Here is an 18,860-nt window from a genome sequence, read left to right on the forward strand (position 1 = left end):
ATATATATACTGTCTACAAGAGACCCATCTCAGACCTATGGACACATACAGACTGAAAGGGGGGGGATGGAAAAAGATATTCCATGCAAATGGAAATCAAAAGAAAGCTGGAGTAGCAATTCTCATATCAGACAAAATAGACTTTAAAATAAAGACTATTACAAGAGACAAAGAAGGACACTACATACTGATCAAGGGATCAATCCAAGAAGAAGATATAACATTGTAAATATTTATGCACCAACATAGGATCACCTCAATACAGAAGGCAAATGCTAACAGCCATAAAAAGGGAAATCGACAGTAACACAATCATACTAGGGGACTTTAACACCCCACTTTCACAACGGACAGATCATCCAAAATGAAAATAAATATTTAACAGGAAAAAAGTCCCATTTTAAACAACCATCAGAAATATAAAAGGCCTAGGAAACTTCTTAATAAGAAATGTGAAACACCTTATATGACAAAAACTACCAAACTTTACCAAGGTCTAGAAAAGAAAATCTGTTTATTTGAATGTTTAATATCATAAACATTAAGGTAATCTTAATGAAAATACCAATAAAGTGTTTAAGAAGTTAACACAATAATTCCAATGTTCATTTAAAAGAATAAACAAGTTATAATTGGCAGAAATTATTTTAAAAGATGTGTAATAAGATAATAATAAGAGATGTATAATATTTGTTTTACCAAGTATTAAAATGTACTATAAAGATACATAAATTACAATAATAGAGTATTAAAACAGGAACAGAAAGAAAGAATCAGAACCAATTGTATATAACAATTTCCCTCTGTGATAAAAATGCCATCTTGAATCAAAACAACCCTCCTGTGGGAGGAAGAGAAGGAGTTATTCCCATTTAGCAAAGGAGAAAACTGAGCATCAGATAGTAAAGTAACTTGCTCTAAGTCATCCAGTTAGCACCGGGCTAGAAAACATTATTAACTGTGATTATTTCCTGGAGATGGGATTACAAATGATTTTTTTCTACTTTGTGATGATCCCTTTCTGTAACAAACAGAAATAATAAGGATGATATTTTTGAAATATTAAACTGATGTAAGTTTCATTTCCCATATGTTGTGTTATCCTGCCTAATCAACATCATTCATTCAACATTTTGGGAAGACAGAGAAGTATTGCTCAGGTTTGATCTTCAAACCAGAATTCTAGCACATAGGAACAAGAAAAGATCTGAAAGCTAGGTCAGGTTGTTTGTTTTTTGAGGGGACGATATTTAATATCTTTCATATATCAAGAGAGTCAAATCTGGCCAACTTGATCAGAGTCTTACAAAATCCGTAGAACAGGCAAGAAAGAAGATATGGCATTCCCATCACGTAGACAGGAAAAGTAGAAAGCCCTTTGGCCACTGGGAAAAGAAGCTGGGAGAGGAGAGAGAGAGAAGTTATCAAGGAGAGCCCTCAATTCTGTCCCCCTGCCTCCCATATCTCCCACTGTCAAATCTTGGGTAAGGTTTGCAATAAAGATACTCCGGATAGTTTGAGGTCATGCCAAAAGCAAAGAGGAGACTTGAATTTCCTTTTCCATTTGGAACTTTGATAAAAGAATGGCTTGCAGGTACCTTGTGCCAACATATAATAGAGTGAAAATGAAAGGGCAGGGGAGAGCGGAGCAACGTTGCTGGGTCACATAAGGTCATCAGCATCAGTGGGAGTCAAGTGGGAACTCAGGAATCAGTGGGGCATCTTGCATTTCCCTTGACTAGAAAACACAAGCTACATCGGCCACAAAGGCATCAACAACAGCTGCAGAAAAGACAGAAGCAGACTCTCAGAGATGAAGTGGCACAAATTACACATGGATCAGAGTTCAGTGGGAACCAGCAGAGAAAGCCCTTCCTTAGGATGGAAATCTTTCCTTCTACCAGGAGGTCATGTAAGTGTCTCTGTGCCCAGATAGAGGTAAAGAATGAGGAAGACAGGGCACTCAAGAGGAGTATGGCAGGGAGAGGAATCCTCCAAGATTGTCCATTTACCAACAAAATGGGGAAATAATCTGAAAGATACTATTTATCTGAAAGATACTAGAAGAGACATTGACCTGTGATGGGAAATTGACTTTTGTCCCCTCAACAGCAGAAACAATATTCAGACAGTCACAAAAAAGTTAGAAAGCTATATACTATTTTACATATCTGAGTTTTAGTTTATCAGCTTTGGCCCTGCTGTATGTTTTTCCTAAGAATATCTAACATGTTTTTCTGCACTTAAAGTGTGCCAGGCACTGTGCTAAATGCTTTATTTACATGCATATCATATTCCATACAATAATCCCAAGAGGCAGGTGCTATCATTATCCTTGAACTGCAGAAGAGCACATTGTGACTTAGAAAGGTTAAGTAAATTTGACCAACATTAGACAGCAAATAAGTGACAGTGAAGATTTGAACCCAATGCCAGAACTCTCTCAATACAACCTGTGTACCACTATTACACTCACTCTTTGGATGTTTAAAGAAACAGAATAAATGACTAACCCAACCAACAAGAGGCAGAACTGGGGTTTGAACCAAGGCAGTCTGCCTCAAGATACGCCAGTTTCTATTTCTTGAATAATTTTCAAACCATTTTAACAAATCTACTTATTGAAAATGTAAACCGTACTCTTGCTTGTATTACTATGGAAAACAGGGAATATACCAATTGGGGAATACATAGATTAGGGTAGTGGGAAATGAAAGAATAAAAAGGTAACAGAATATAAAGTAAATTCAGCAAGGTTTTATGAATAGAAACTTGGTGAAAGAAAGACAAACTATAGGAAGGAGTAAAATTACTGGTAGCTGGACATTGGGAACAGTGAGATGAACCTAACTATTATAATCTAGCAATGCGAGATTACAACTAACAGCTGGCTCAGTGAATGGGTAGGAGCCCAAGAAAGAATGCTGAAAAATCCTTGTGGATTGTACATGCTCAGTTCTCGTAAGACAACCACACTTCCTACTGGAAAGAAGCTTCTTATTTATTTTTTTATTGAAATATAGTTGATTTACAATGTTGTGTTAACTTCTGCTGTATAGCAAAGTGATTTGGTTATACATATATATACATTTTTTATATTCTTTTCCATTATGGTCTATCACAGGATACTGAATATATTAATAGTTCCCTGGGCAATACAGTAGGACCTTGTTGTTTATCCATTCTATATATAATAGTTTGCATCTGCTAATCCCAAACTCCCACTCCATCCCTTCCCCAACCCCTCCCCTTGGCAACAACAAGTCTATTGTCTATGTCTGTGAGTCTGTTTCTATTTCATAAAAGTTCATTTGTGTCATATTTTAGATTCCACATATAAGTGATATCATATGGTATTTGGCTTCTCTGACTTACTTTACTTAGTATAATAATCTCTAGTTCCATCCATGTTGCCGCAAATGGCGTTATTTCATTCATTTTTATGGCTGAGTAGTATTCCATTGTATATATGTACCACATCTGAAAGAAGCTTCTTAAAAAATGACACACATACAGAGGAGTGCTGGACATCCCATGTCTAAGTGTACAAGGATTCAAAGTACAAGGGTGGAAGGGATGGGAATGACAGACTGGACAACATGAGAGTATTTGGTGTGCATTATGGGGGGAAGATAGTTGTGCAAGACCTTTGTAGTTGTAGACTATTAGCTAAGGCACCTTGCACCTGCCTTCAACAGGGATGAATAACTAAAGAAATGTAATTTGCAGTTATGTAGGGAGGACGGAAGGGAGAAAGAAGATTTGTAAATGTTCAAAGTACAGTTAAAACTAATGGAAAATGCTCCAACATCCCAAATAATCAGCATGTGTTGATTCCTTTGTTTGTAAGGAGGAGATTTCCTAGGAGTTACTGTCTGAAATCTTTTCATTAGAACTTAGGTAATATCTACACTTCAGAGACAACTCTAGTTGCTTAACTCAGTTCATTAAATCACAATATTGACAAGGCAAGTGTCTTGAGTGTCCAGGTCAGTTAACTGCCTTGTTTCAGAGCTAAAGGCTGCTCTCCTAACCTCAGAGTCAATGGTGAAGAGTCTGTATAGTATTGCCTTTCATATTTGGATTCACACTAGGCTGTAGGCTACTTAAGAGCAGGAGATATTTTTTTCATGTCTGTATCTCCTGAGCCTTGCAGAGCTATGGTGCAGGCACTTGATAAATGGGTGAGGAAAGAGCAGACATGCAACCACCACTTGCCAATGAGCACAAATTGAGAGATTCTTTAATGTCTTTCAGCTGAAATCTGCACATAGCCATCCTTAACATAGTAGCTGTGCTACGTTCCTCCACGTGCCGAGGTAGGAGAAATATGTGGCTGATGTTTCTGATACTTGCAAGTGTACAGGAAAGTCTGTAACAAATACAGCAGGGCTGAATATTGCTTATGAGAGGTATTTGTTTTACCAGAGAGTGAAAAGATGGGGGGAAACAAAAGACTGAGATAAGTTCTCACCTCCCAGTGGTTGCCCTTTGGAAGGAGGACGGATTTCAGAAATTTGCTAACAGAAAATTAAATGCCATCAACGACTCTTTGAAAGGAAAACTTATACCTCTACACCACAGGATTGACTACTTTCCAACAGTTTCTGAAAGTACATTTCTTCTATCTTAATTTTAAAATTCAAGCATCATTTTTTGAATCTCTTTAAATGTGATCTTCCTATGCTAATGGTCTTATTTGGGTTCATCAGCCTTTTCGACTTGTGAGGTACTTTTAAAATTGCACTTCTCCTGTCACAAGGAATATTAAAAATATTCTTCCTCTTCACATGTTCTAATAAAAAGTTCTGTCATTGCAGTTTTAATTCATCCTAGCTAGAGATCTGTCCTTTTTAGGCAACATGCTCAAAATTTGATTATCTTATCATGTGTTTTAAAACCTTACCAAAATCTGGGATGAGTCCCTTTTCTGTTCTGGGCTAACTTTGAAATTTGTTAAGCAATGAGATGGAAATTTCAGGACACCAATCAAAGGTCTCTGTTCACTCATTTCCAAGGCAGGACTAAGCAACATTAACTATTACTTCACAGTTTTCAGCCATCTGCCACAGTGTGACACCATCATCCCACCCCCACTGTAAGCTGGGAACTCAGTACCAAGGGTTGGACAACCAAGTTCTGTGCACACAATAGGGCGAAGTTTCTGACTATTTTTGCTTACGCCCTGGGGTAGAAATAAATGGTCCTTGATGAATCCAATCATAACTCCAGAACCTCGTTTGAGGCAAGTTCAGTGGGCAGAGTCCCTCTCTGATCCTCTACTTAAACATTAAAACACCAAGCAAGCAGCATTTCTAAAGAGAGATTTCTCAAAAAAATTAGCAACTATTGTATATTCTCTTCTCTTGTTGTAATAAATGTCATTTATTTCCCTGAAAGGGAGAATACTGTTCTTAACTGACTTAAAATTAACAAGTCACAATTTGATGACCCCGTTTTTGTTGTTGTTATGGTAAGTATAGAGGAATAGGGTAGGGGGCTTCAGGCCCATAAAGGATGTTTAATAAATATCTCCAAAAACATTAGAGTGAATACTTTAACCACTGGGTCACTGGATTAATTACGACTCTCTCAGTTGTTAATGACAACAGTCTACCGCCAATCAGTTTAAGTAAGAAAGGGTATCACATTAAGTGGGATACAAGGATTCAAAGTGAGAGCTGGATCCACCACTCATACTGTGTCACCGGAGCTCATCTCTCAACTTTGCTTCTGGTTATGGGCTGGTTTCCTTCTTCAGAAAAGCCCTTCACCATGCAGAAAGAAAGGCGGCTGTCCAAAGACCCAGAGGCACATCCTTCTAGCTCAGCCACCGCAACAGGAACAAAGGATTTTCCTCCCCTAACATCCAGGTACCTATTCCGGGCAGAAATCTGTATGTGCCATGTGCCTGTCCCTAAACCAATCATTTGGCCCAGGGAAACTCTAGCCATGTGTCCACAACCCATGTGGTGGAAAGACAGGGCACTAGGCCTGACAGGTTGACAGAATGACAGCTCACCTGGTGGGATGAGGTGGGGACTAGTTGCTCGAGAAAGTTAGACTTGGCAGATATATGGCTACTACAGTCAAACGTTTTAAAGTGACAAATTCTATTCTTTTCTTTAAAATAAAAAAAAACATCTATGGTTTATTTACCATCAGTAACAGGTGTGTGTGTGTATTTGTACCATCATGGAAGTGGATTACTTAAGAAACATGTAGGGAATTCCCTGGTGGTGCAGTGGTTAAGAATCCACCTGCCAATGCAGGGGGCATGGGTTTGAGCCCTGGTCCGGGAAGATCTCACATGCCACAGAGCAACTAAACCTGTGCGCCACAACTACTGAGCCTGCGCTCTAGAGCCTGCGAGCCACAACTACTGAAATCCGTGTGCCACAACTACTGAAGCCCACGCACCTAGAGCCCGTGCTCCGCAACAAGAGAAGCTACTGCAATGAGAAGCCCACTCACCGCAATGAAGAGTAGCCCCCACTCACCGCAACTGGAGAAAGCCCGTGCACAGCAACAAAGACCCAACGCAGCCAAAAATAAATAAATAAATTTATTTTAAAAAATAAAAGAAGCATGTACTTCTGATAAGGGGCTAATACCAAAATACATAAAGAACTCATACAACTCAACGGCAAAAAGAAAAAAAGAAAAAAGAAAAGAAAAAAAAAGAAACAAACTAGTTAGAAAATGGGCAGAGAATCTGAATAGACATTTTCCCAAAGACAACTCAGAGATGGCCTACAGGTGCTGAACAGCACTAATGAGCAGGAAAATGCAAATCAAAACCACCATAAGATACCACCTCACACCTATTAGAACAGCTATTATCAAGAAGACAAGAAATAACAAGCATTGGCAAGGATGTGGAGAAAAGGGAACACTTGTGCACTGTTGGTGGGAATGTAACTGGAGGTTCCTCAAAAAATTAAAAATGGGGAATTCCCTGGCAGTCCAGCGGTTAGGACTCTGCTCTTTCACTGTCGAGGGCACGGGTTCGATCCCTGGTAGGGGAACTAAGATCCCACAAGCAGTGCAATGTGGCCAAAAAAAAAAAAAAAAAATTAAAAATAGAACTACAGGGACTTCCCTAGTGGTCCAGCTATTAAGACTCTGCACTTCCACTGCAGAGGGCCCGGGTTCGATCCCTGTTCGATCCCTGGTCAGGGAACTAAGATCCCACATGCCGCATGGTGCGGCCAAAAAAAAAAACGGTAGAACTACCATATCATCCAGCAATTCCACTTCCGGCTATTTATCCGAAGAAAACAAAAACACTAATTCTAAGAGATGTATGCACCTCTATGTTCACTGCAGTATTATTTACAATAGCCAAGACATGGAAACAACCTAAGTGTCCACCAACAAATGAATGGATAAAGAAGATGTGGTATATATAATGGAATATTTTTCAGCCATAAAAACGAATGAAATCTTGCCATTTGTGACAACATAGATGGACCTTGAGGGTATTACGCTAAGTGACATAAGTGAGACAGAGAAAGACAAATACTGTATGATCTCACTTATATGTATAATACAAAAGCAAAGCAAGAAAAAAAGAAAACTGAGCTCATTTATAGATACAGAGAGCAGATTGGTAGTTGCCAGAAGTGGGGGGAGGGGTTGGGAAAAATGGGTGAAGGGGGTCAAAAGGTACAAACTTCCAGTTATACAGTAAATAAGTCATGGGGGTATAATGCATACCACAGTGACTATAGTTAATAGTAATACTATTGATATATTGCATATTTGAAAGTTGCTAAAAGAATAGATCTTAAAAGTTCTCATCATAAGAAAAAAAATTTTGTAACTGTGCATCGGTACAGATGTTAACTAGACTTATTGTAGTGATCATTTTGCCATATATACAAATATCAAATCATTACATTGCACACCTAAAACTAATATAATGTTATATGTCAAATATAACACAATTTAAAAATTAATTTAAAAAAGAAAGAGAGAAATGCCATTTCTCTGGTCCCACTCCAGACACTGGGGATGGAGCCCAGCAATCTGTACCGGAGCAAGCCTTCCAGATGATTCTGACCTATGCTAAAGTTTGAGAACCACTGGCCTAGTTGCCTTTCCCATTTCAGTGAAAAGATTTTCAGTCCTTGGTAGTTAAGATCAGGGATTGCAAAATGTTTCCATAAAAGGCTAAATAGTTAACATTTTAGGTTTTGTGGGCCAAGAGGCAAAATCAAGGTTATGTAGGTATTTATGTAATCCCTTAAAACAAAACAATTCAAAAATATAAAAACCATTCCTGGTTGGTGGGCTGTACCAGAGCAAGTGGTGGGCCTGGTTGAGAGCTTTGGGTCAGGCAGACTTATAAAAAATATTTTTTTAAAAAAAGAAGAGAAACATGTACTTCTAGATGCAGAAGAAACATTCACATTCAGTGGAAAAGATAAGGACTTTATCACGCTGAATTTTTTCTCAGTGAAAGATAAACACATCACCCAGAAACTGACCTGAGAGCAGCAAACAATGCAGTCATCCTCATCCCCCTTGGCCGGAACTTCAGATCATTTCCTATCAGTGTTTTCATTCACAGGGTCAAAAAGCCATTGAGGGCTTCCCTGGTGGCGCAGTGGTTAAGAATCTGCCTGCCAATGCAGGGGACATGGGTTCGAGCCCTGGTCTGCGAAGATCCCACATGCCGCGGAGCACATGTGTGCCAAAACTACTGAGCCTGCGCTGCAGAGCCCGTGAGTCACAACTACTGAGCCCGCACGCCTAGAGCCCATGCTCCGCAACAAGAGAATCCACTGCAATGAGAAGCCCATGCACCGCAACAAAGAGAAGCCCCCGCTCGCCGCAACTAGAGGAAGCCCATGTGCAGCAACGAAGACCCAGTGCAGCGAAAAATAAATAAATAAAATTAATTTATTGAAAAAAAAAACCCTTGAATGTCTGCTCCTGAGAAGTCCAGACACCAAAGTGAGATGGAAAACATCAATGATGTGCACATGGAAGGAGACAGACTTGTGACTTTTAAACTCAACTTATCCTGAAGGGTATGTTTTAAGATCTCATTGTGAATGTGACTGATGCCTGGGATAAAACCATTGCATGTGGCACTGAGAATATCCACCCTCCGGATCGTGTGATTGGAAATGAGACTGAAATATTTTTTAACTTGCTTTTGCCAAATTACAAATAGACAAAAATCACTAAGGGCCACCCTCCATAGATATCCACATGGATACCACACTCTCCCAGTTTCCCTCCCATCACTTTAGCCATTCCTTTCAACATCGACTGCTGGATCCTCTTCTTACCAAAATATATCCTGATATTGCTCACGCTTTGTTCCAGACCTTCTTCCCTTCTCATCTACAGCCTTTCTTTGGGGGATTTCATCCGTTCCATTCAATTGCCATCTATCGGCTGACTGCTCTCAAATCCCCATCTCTAGTGTAGAACCACCCAGGGCTCCTGAGCTCCAGACTGCTGCATTTCAGCTGCCTCCTAAACATCTCCCTGTGGCTGTCCCTGTGTCGAAAAAATGAACTTCTCATCCCTACACCTCAGTCCCAATGCTCTTCCTCCAGTGTTCATTATCTCAGGAAATGATATCACCATCCTGCCCATTTCTCGAATATGAAATCTGGGAGTCATCCTTGATACCTCCCTCTCCTTCAGAATCTCCTTTCACATTTAAACAATCACAAAATCCTATTCTATCTCCTAAATGTCTCAAAACTGTCCACTTCTCTAAATGCCCACTTATCCAAGCCACCATCATTCTTTCTTTGACTACTGCAGTAGCCACCTAACTATCCTACCATTCTTGTCCCCTCCCTCCACCCATCCTTTCAAATCCAATTATGTCAATCTCTGCCTTTTAAAATTTTCAAAGGCAATGAAGTCCAGAGACTCTCAAAGGGATATGTTGGGACTAACTGCCCCAGAGTCCTACAGAAGAGCTCCTTAAAACCATTGGCTCTTGAGCTGCACCAAACCCAAAGAATCAAAATCTCTAGGGATAGGCCCAAGACACTGAATTCTTAATCCCAAATCCTCACTAACGTTTACAGGACCTCCATAATCTGACTTCTTGAGATCCCGGGCTAAGGCAGGCACTTTATTCACTATCCACCCTGTACTTCCCCTGGAGTTGTACTCAAGGCATTGATTCCTATGTGTTAAACTGACTCCCTGCCAGAGAGTAGGATCCAGGAGGGAAGGCACCGCAGCCGCCGTGTTTAGCGTTTATCCCTAGTGCGAAGGACAGTGGGGCACAACATCTGCTGTTTAATATTCATCGCCACTCAAAATCAAAGAGAATTTAATGTAAAGGACTTTCTCTTTAGTATGGTTAGTTGAACATGCCTGAAAACATCTTCATTTGTTGATATAGTTCACAGGCCAAGAAAAGAAAGGGCTCAGATGACAATGACTGGAGTAATTAATTAGTGGCCTAAAGGAGAGAGGATAATCTTCAAAATCAAAGTAATTATTTGGAGGTTGACAACAAGCTCTTCTCCTGTCTCCAATAAGATCAAATGAACAGAAATAAGCTTTGGACTATGTTCAAAGACTTTCTGATCCTAAGTACTGTAATGGCACATAGGGAAAGACACCTCCCCCCCTCCATTTCCCTTTAGAAAACTTGTAATTATAAATTCTTTCTCTGTCCTTTTGAGAGGTACGTAAATCTTTTTAAAAGCTAAATAAGCTTCTTGCCAGGTTTACAACTCCGGAATGTCTTTCTCAAGGACCTAGGAGCCACCTCTTTGAAATGTAAACATCAAGGGAAAGAACAGCCCACTCTCGCAGTCTCCACGAGAGTTTAACTTAGTCCTCTGGCTCCAAATTCTAACTACCTACTGTCATAGAGAGAAGAGAAGCTTCATTATTCTTCCAGATGAAGACAGTTAACAAACACAGATGGTCACCCCAATTACCAAGTGAATCTATGAGGGACTATTTGTGACAAATGGTGCTGTCATGTCCTCTTACCTGAGGACTGGTTACCATTTATCTTGAGAACATGGTGTAGAGGTACGTTTTATCTGCCTGGCTATATGAGAGAGTGAGATTTCCTTCTGCCTTTACATTCTCTTTAGCTGACTGCCTGTGATGTACATCCTGTTCTGCTCAAACCCTCGTTCGGTAATAAAACTGTTTCGTCTTCAACCTTTATGAAGCAGTTTCCTGCGGTGTCAAGAGATGCTGTTTTCAATTCTACTTCCCCAACAGCACCAATCACCAGCAAGACTGACCAAATGAAAGGTGAGGAATGTGTGTCCAAAAAGTTGTTTACCAGCAGAGAAAGCAAGCTAAAGCTGCTTGAACATTTCATCAGATCCTATGCACCTGGAGAGCCCTGCACAGCTGAGTTTGGGTGAGATATCCTGCCCTTAAAAGCCAGTCTTTTTGGCTTCCCTGATGGCTCAGTGGGTGAGAATCCGCCTGCCAGTGCAGGGGACACGGGTTCGAGCCCTGGGCCGGGAAGATCCCACATGCCACGGAGCAACAAAGCCCGTGTGCCACAACTACTGAGCCTGCGCCCTAGAGCCTACGAGCCACAGCGCCTGAGCCCACATGCCACAACTACTGAAGCCCGCGTGCCTAGAGCCCGGGCTCCACAACAAGAGAAGCCACCGCAATGAGAAGCCCGCGCACCACAACGAAGAGTAGCCCCCGCTCGCGCAGCTAGAGAAAGCCCACACACAGCAACGAAGACCCAACACAGCCAAAAATAAATAAATAAATAAATAAAATTTTTTTAAAAAACAACAAAACAGTCTTTTCCACTTGTACAATACTTGCTCACTGTACTCCTGTCTCCATTGACTTCTCCCTCCTGGTCTCAGTATACTTTTTTTTTTTTTTTTAACTTTGGCATATTAGCAATAGAAAGCTCAGGCAGGGCACACTCAGACCCAGACCCACAGAGGGGCAGATATGCAGCCTGAGGGACTTAGCGAAGGAGGATTTATAAACATAAATGAGGAAGTGGTTATGATGAAAAGGATGAGACATCCCAGAGGGAGTAATACCTGCAAAATCTTCACATTAAATCGACTCTTGGAAATATTTCACGACACTGAAAGAGGAAAAGCTAAAATGTTGGAAGCTGATTTACAAACACAGATGAGAAGGCAAGCACTGCTCAAACTAATCTTGGTATGTTACAGTGAAACAAACACTTTCATCTTTAATGTTTTTAATGTTTTAAATTACAATGTACTATAAATATTAGTTTTACTAATTTTTTCACTTCCCAATACATTAATAAACAACAGTTAGAGCTAGTTAAAATACAGAATGTTTTGACGAAAATGTTAAAGGTCACATCTTAATCTTTCTCACTGATTTTCAAGATTGCTTTGCATGGTTTTAGTGCATGTGGTCTTACACTATCATGCAAACCAAGGACCAGCTGTATTTCTTATTCCTCATTAAACAAGTTAATACAAGTGCCTAAAACAGTGTCTGTCACACAGTAAGTGCTCAATAAACGTCACCTATTATTTCAAAGACGTTACATACTGTTTATCACTTGTAATGTAAAACTTTATTTTTTTAATGTCTATACTTCTTGCTCCTATTTCTCTCCTTCCATTCTCTCTTGAAACCATTCCAATCAAGCTTCTGTCCACACTCCTCCACCAAAACTGCCCTCCTCAAAGTCACCAATCACTGCTGAATGGCTAACTCCAACAGTAGCTGTAAATCTTACTTAATATACTAGACAGCAGAATTTAATTCAGTTAATCACAAACTAGTTTGGTTTCTAAAGACACTTTCCTGGTTTCCTCCAACCATGTAGGCTGACCCTTTTCAATTTCCTTTGCTAGTGTTTTCTCTCTCTCTCTCGCTCTTTCTCCCCCTCTCTCTGTCTCTCTCTGTCTCTCTCTCTCTCACACACACACACACACACACACACACACCTTACTTAATATACTAGACAGCAGAATTTAATTCAGTTAATCACAAACTAGTTTGGTTTCTAAAGACACTTTCCTGGTTTCCTCCAACCATGTAGGCTGACCCTTTTCAATTTCCTTTGCTAGTGTTTTCTCTCTCTCTCTCGCTCTTTCTCCCCCTCTCTCTGTCTCTCTCTGTCTCTCTCTCTCTCACACACACACACACACACACACACACACTCCTTAACAAAGTCATCAGCATATTCTGTCAACCTGGTACCTTCTAGTCATTAGAATTATCCCTATTTTATAGATGAAGAAACTGAGCCACAGAAAATTATGCACTTGTCCAAAGTCATGCAATTAATTAGTTGCAGAAATGGGATTTGTACCCAGGTAGACCAGCTTTAAGAGTTTTTAAATGGGAAATTTCCTCAATTCTAGACATCAAGGTTTCCCAAAAAACTGAGGTCTAATTTCAAGAGTGCTTTTGATAATGACAAAAATAATCGTTTTCTAACAGTTTCTTCCAACTAGACAATTCAGAAAGGAAATGTACACCTAACACAAAACAAAGCTTTGTAAACCAAAACATAGCTCTAACAGTCTGTAACGAAATTTCCCTTTCAGTTTTCTAAACTTTGTGTTTGTATATACAATTTTTAAAAATTGGAATTTTTTTTGTTTTTTAATTTTTTTTAAATTCAAATGTATCACAATGTTTTACCCACTGTAATAGAGTGCCCTCAATAAAATTAAACTTCCATTCTTTTAGGGAACCCTAAAGGACTAGGAATAAGAAAATCTGCCATTTTAAAACTGTAAGAACTTTTTCCATTTCTCCAGAAATAGAGGATTACTTCACTTTTAACACACTGACTGTTTTGACAAAAACACTCTTTGGTTTTGCAAAGATGGGGCAAAGACCCTATTCTGGAAAAGGAAATATTGAGAAAATGAAAAGCTAAAATTGCTCAGTAAGGAGACAAGAAAACTAGAAACACTTGATCTAATCTAATCTGATTTAATCAGTCCCATTATTTCTGGGTGTCCCTAGATGAGATTAGCATTTGAATTGGCAGCCTGAGTAAAGCAAGGTGCCCTCTCCAATGTGGGCAGGCATCATCCAATCCATTGAGGACCTGAATAAAATGAAAAGTCATAGAAAGATACAATTGGCTCTCTGCCTGACTGTTGAGCTGGGACATTGGCCTTCTCTGCACTCAGAACTTACTGGGACTTACATCATCACTTCCCTGGTTCTTGGGCCTACAAACTCTGACTGGGACTTAACAACACTGGCTCCCTGGTTCTCAAGACTTTGGGTCTGGACTGGAACTACACCACAGGCTTTCCTGGGTCTCCAGCTTTCACTCACAGGATTTCTCATTCTCCATAATTGCTTGAGCCAGTTCCTTATATCAATCTCAATCTCATATATATCATCAATAAAAGATTTGAACAGACATTTCATAAAAGAAGATATATGGATGATAAATAAGCACAGGGAAAGATATTCAACATCAATTACTTACATTAGAGAATACAAGATACCACTACTGCTATGCTCTGAATGTTTGTGTCCCCTCAATATTCATATATTGAAATCCTAACCCCCAGGTGATGGTATTAGAAGGTAGGGCCTTTGGGAGATGCTCAGGTCATGAGGGTAAAGTTTTCATGAATGGGAATAGGGCTCTGAGACCCCAGAGAACTCCCTCGCCCCTTCCACCACGTGAAATTACAGTGAAAATACCGTAATCTATGAACCAGGAAGCAAGTCCTCACTGGAACCGAACGTTGCTGGAGACTTGATCTTAGACTTTCCAGCCTCCAGAACTGTGAGAAGTAAGTTCCTTCTGTTTATAAGCTACCCCGTCCATGGTATTTTGTATAGCAGCCCAAACACACCTATTAGAATGTCTAAAATTATAAAGACTCACCATAACAAATATTGGAGAGGATGTGGAGCAACTGGAACTCTCTTACACAGCTGGTGGGAATGTTATATGGAACAATAACTTTGAAAAACAGCTTGGCAGTTTCTTGAAATATTAAACATATCCTTACCATATGATCCAGCCATTTCACTCCCAGATATTTACCCAAGAGAAACAAAAGCATCTGTCCATACAAAGACTTGTTCATGAATGTTTATAGCAACTTTATTTGTAATAGCCAAAAACTGGAAACAACCAAATGTCCATCAAAAGGTGAATGGGATAAACAAATTGTATTATATCCACACAATGGAATACCATCTATCAGTAAAAAGAATGAACTGTTGATACATGCAATGACATGGACAAGTCACGAAATAAACATCCCGAGTGAAAGAAAACATAACCCCCAAAAAAGTATATATTGTATGAGTTCATTTACATAAAACTCCAGAATATGCAAACTAATCTATAGTGACAGAAAGCAGATCAAAGGTAGATAAGGATTGGAGGAAGGACCAGAAAGTGAGTGGAAGGAAGGATTATACATTATAAAGGAAGGAGAAAACTTGGAGTGATAGACATGTTCATTATCTTGATTGTAATAAAGATTTCACAGGTATAGACATATATCAAAATTTATGAAATTATATGCTTTAAATTTGTGCAGTTTACCGTATGTCAATTATACTTCAATAAGGCTGTTTACAAAAAAAAAACCCTACTACTATATTTCAATTACTTCCTACATGTCCAGCAGTTTTTGCTTTATATATTTCAGGGTCATATTATTTAGTGTTCAAAGTTTCATGACTATAATATTTTCATTGGGAATTATACCTTTCCTTTAAAAAACAATTATCCTCTCTATAAATCACCTTACCTTAAATTTTATTTAGGCTAGTACTAATATAATTGCTCCTCTCTTTAATGCTTGCATTTATCTCCCTTTGGCCTGGTCTCGCCATTAGATAGATGACATTGGGCAAGTTACTTATCTGCCTTAACGGTTGCCATGAGGGTTAAATGAGTTAGTATTTGTCAAATTATTTAAAATTTTCCAGGATTTTTCAATCTTGGCACTATTGACATTTTGGTCCTGATAATTTTCTGCTGTGAGGGCTGGCCTGTGCATTTTAGCATGCTGGGCAGAATCCTTGGTGTCTGCCACTAGATACTAGTAGCAGCCTCTTCCCAGCTGTGACAACCAAAAATATCTCAGGAGATTTCCAAATGTCCCCGGGGGGACAAAATCACCCCCAGCTGAGAACCACTAATTTAAAACAATGCCTGGAATATAATAAAGGCTATGCAAGTATTTGTTACATAATTGTTCTGTGGCTTTGGCTGTGGCCTTCCTCCTTTCTAAGGCCACGGGCCACTACACTATGGAAAAGCCCAGCTGTATCAATAAGCAGCCCATTGCCCACATACTACTATGTTGATGTTGCCATGTTTATCCTGGGGCCCCTTGGTTTAACTGCCTTAGATGCTGTTGATTCATATCAGTGTTTACTTTTTGTCCCACGGCCCTGACCTCTAGCTCTCACCCCTCTAAATGAGGGCTCTCAGTAGGGTTCTCCCATAATCTCCCTTCATTTCATGTGATACTGATGATTTTTTAAAAAGCAATATTGCAGGCCAGTTCTAATGTTTTCTTTCAACATAGTTCCTTCTGTATTACAGTAGATGATCTCTAGTATCGGGGCATGTGGCTTTCTTCCCTACTTCCAGGGCTCTCTCGGATTTTTCCTCTTTGGGGGTCATCTTAAGTCAGTTTTGGGAATGTGGGGAAGCCGTGGCAGAGTTTACATATTTCCTAGACCTCTATCCTACACAGATCTCCCAAAAAAAAAAAAAAAAAAAAAACACAAAAATCCTCTTTTTTATTTTCCAAAGAGAAAAGATTTAGCTTTTCTCAGTCAAAAATGTGGAACAGATTGGATTTTAGTAGAAAAACAATGTGCTTAGAAACTCTTGGTAGGAATTAAACATGTTTAAAAAACATCCTGCAGTTTTCTTTTACAACAATATAAAAATACTAGCAGTTCACAGATTTATTAATAAGTTAAATTTCTTAAGCTCTGACCTTTGCCAAATGTCAATGTTATTCTTTCACTATAGATAGCAGAGATGTTTTCCCTGGGATTGTTTGATAAAGTGTGCACAGTGTATTTATGAAGTCACCTGAGATAAAATTTTGTCAAGGAGTCAGAAGGTCATATTTTCTTGACATGCTTAAATTTGAGGTCACTACTGTATCATAAGGAAGATTATATTTCAGTTATCTATTATCTGAAAGCTGTCTGAATAGATGTGATATTCATTGACTTACAGAATTGGAAAGAATCAGTGCTCACATTCTTTAACCTTCAACTCAATTCTGCAATCTGGGCTACATTATCTCTGCCAAATGATCATCTTCTCCCTGCAATAAAAGACTAAACTGCTCTACATGAAATAAGATGAAAAATGTGGGGATATTTTTTCCTGAAGAAGAGGAAGAAAAGAAAGGTAAAAAGAATAAGTTGAAATTAAAAAGCAAATAGCAAATGGGGTGGGGAGGATTGCAACAAGGGATGATATCATCCTAAATACATAAATAGGTTTTAAAAATTAATTAAAAGAAAAACTTTGCTTCTACAATACAAAATTACATGAACAATTCACACAGAATGACAATTGGACAATGTATGGATAAAAAAGTTAAACCTTAATAATACAGAATAAAATATAAGTGAAAGATACATATAATTCAAATTGCTAAAAATTATTTTTGAAAGATATTATTCAATACCACTCACCAAGGGACAAGGAAATGGGCACTCACATACATTGCTGAAGGTAGTCTAAATTGACACTAAACAATATGTTAAAACACAAAATATCATAGTCTATCCTGTAATATCATTATGGTTACGGTACTAAGAAACCTCAGCTTAACAAAAATAGAGATATCAAAATCAAGGCTATAATGGGGAAAGAGAGGAATGGACTAGAGAGTTTCAGAACTGCAATACCAAAATTATTTTCACTGCATGAAACTTCAAAAGATATTTTTATTCACCCAAGTACAATTTGTTATTTCAAGCTACAAATAAATGTATTCAATAAATGTCAAAAAATAAAATAAAAACTACCTTCATAGACTGTTTTCTGTAATGCAGCACTGAGAGATTGAACAATCCAATGTACCCAAAAACTATAGTCTACTAAATAATATTTGTTTTAAAAAGAACATTATGAGCGAATTTTAAAAAGACTTTAAGCTAGATAAGAGCACTACATGAAAAATTTGTGAGACGCAGCTACAGCTATATTTAGAAGGAAACATTTTGATATTAATAACTAATAAAGCAATAATTAATAAAAAATGTAGAGTACTTTCTATATGCAATGCATTTGTTAAAGTTTTCCTATTTAACTTTCTAATTGTATTTTTATTGTAAAATATATACTGGTGAAAATAAAACATACATATTTTTCAAAGAATATTCATTTTTAGAAAGCAAACACCTAGGCAAAAAACACATCTTAAAGAAAGAAAATATTGCCAAAACCTTAGAAGCTTCCTGTGTGCCCCTCTTCCAATCACATCCTCTCCCTCCCCTGTGAACGTAGCCCACTGTCTTGATTCCGACTTCATAGTTGTTCCACGTATGTATATATTACGCTGCTTAATTTTGGCTGTTCCTTTAACTTTACCTAAATGGAATCATATTGCATGTATTCTTTTGTAGCCTGAATATTTTGCTCATCACTGTCTTTCAGCCCATCCATATTGCTTCATGTAGCTATAGATCTTATTTTCACTGCCTATCATACACACTGCAATTAATTATACATTCTACTGATGATAAATACTTGGATCGTTTCCACTTTGGGGCTTTTACGAACACCACTCATACTTGTCTTCTGGTGCATACGTTCAAGATTTTCTCTAGCTTAAAAATCTAGGGGCTTCCCTGGTGGCGCAGTGGTTGGGAGTCCGCCTGCCGATGCAGGGGACACGGGTTCGTGC

General features: G+C 38.7%; 1 protein-coding gene across 1 annotated transcript in view; it reads left to right on the top strand.

Moving 5' to 3' along the window:
- Positions 1–17,884, top strand: part of LOC102993758 (NXPE family member 1) — a 68,950-nt gene extending 51,066 nt beyond the window's left edge. The window contains 1 exon segment of the mRNA XM_028501504.2: positions 17,177–17,884. The gene's annotated coding sequence lies outside the window, so the exon portion shown is untranslated.
- The last annotated feature ends 976 nt before the right edge of the window (positions 17,885–18,860 follow it).

Source organism: Physeter macrocephalus, chromosome 16, assembly GCF_002837175.3.
Source record: "Physeter macrocephalus isolate SW-GA chromosome 16, ASM283717v5, whole genome shotgun sequence".
Taxonomy (NCBI): domain Eukaryota; kingdom Metazoa; phylum Chordata; class Mammalia; order Artiodactyla; family Physeteridae; genus Physeter; species Physeter macrocephalus.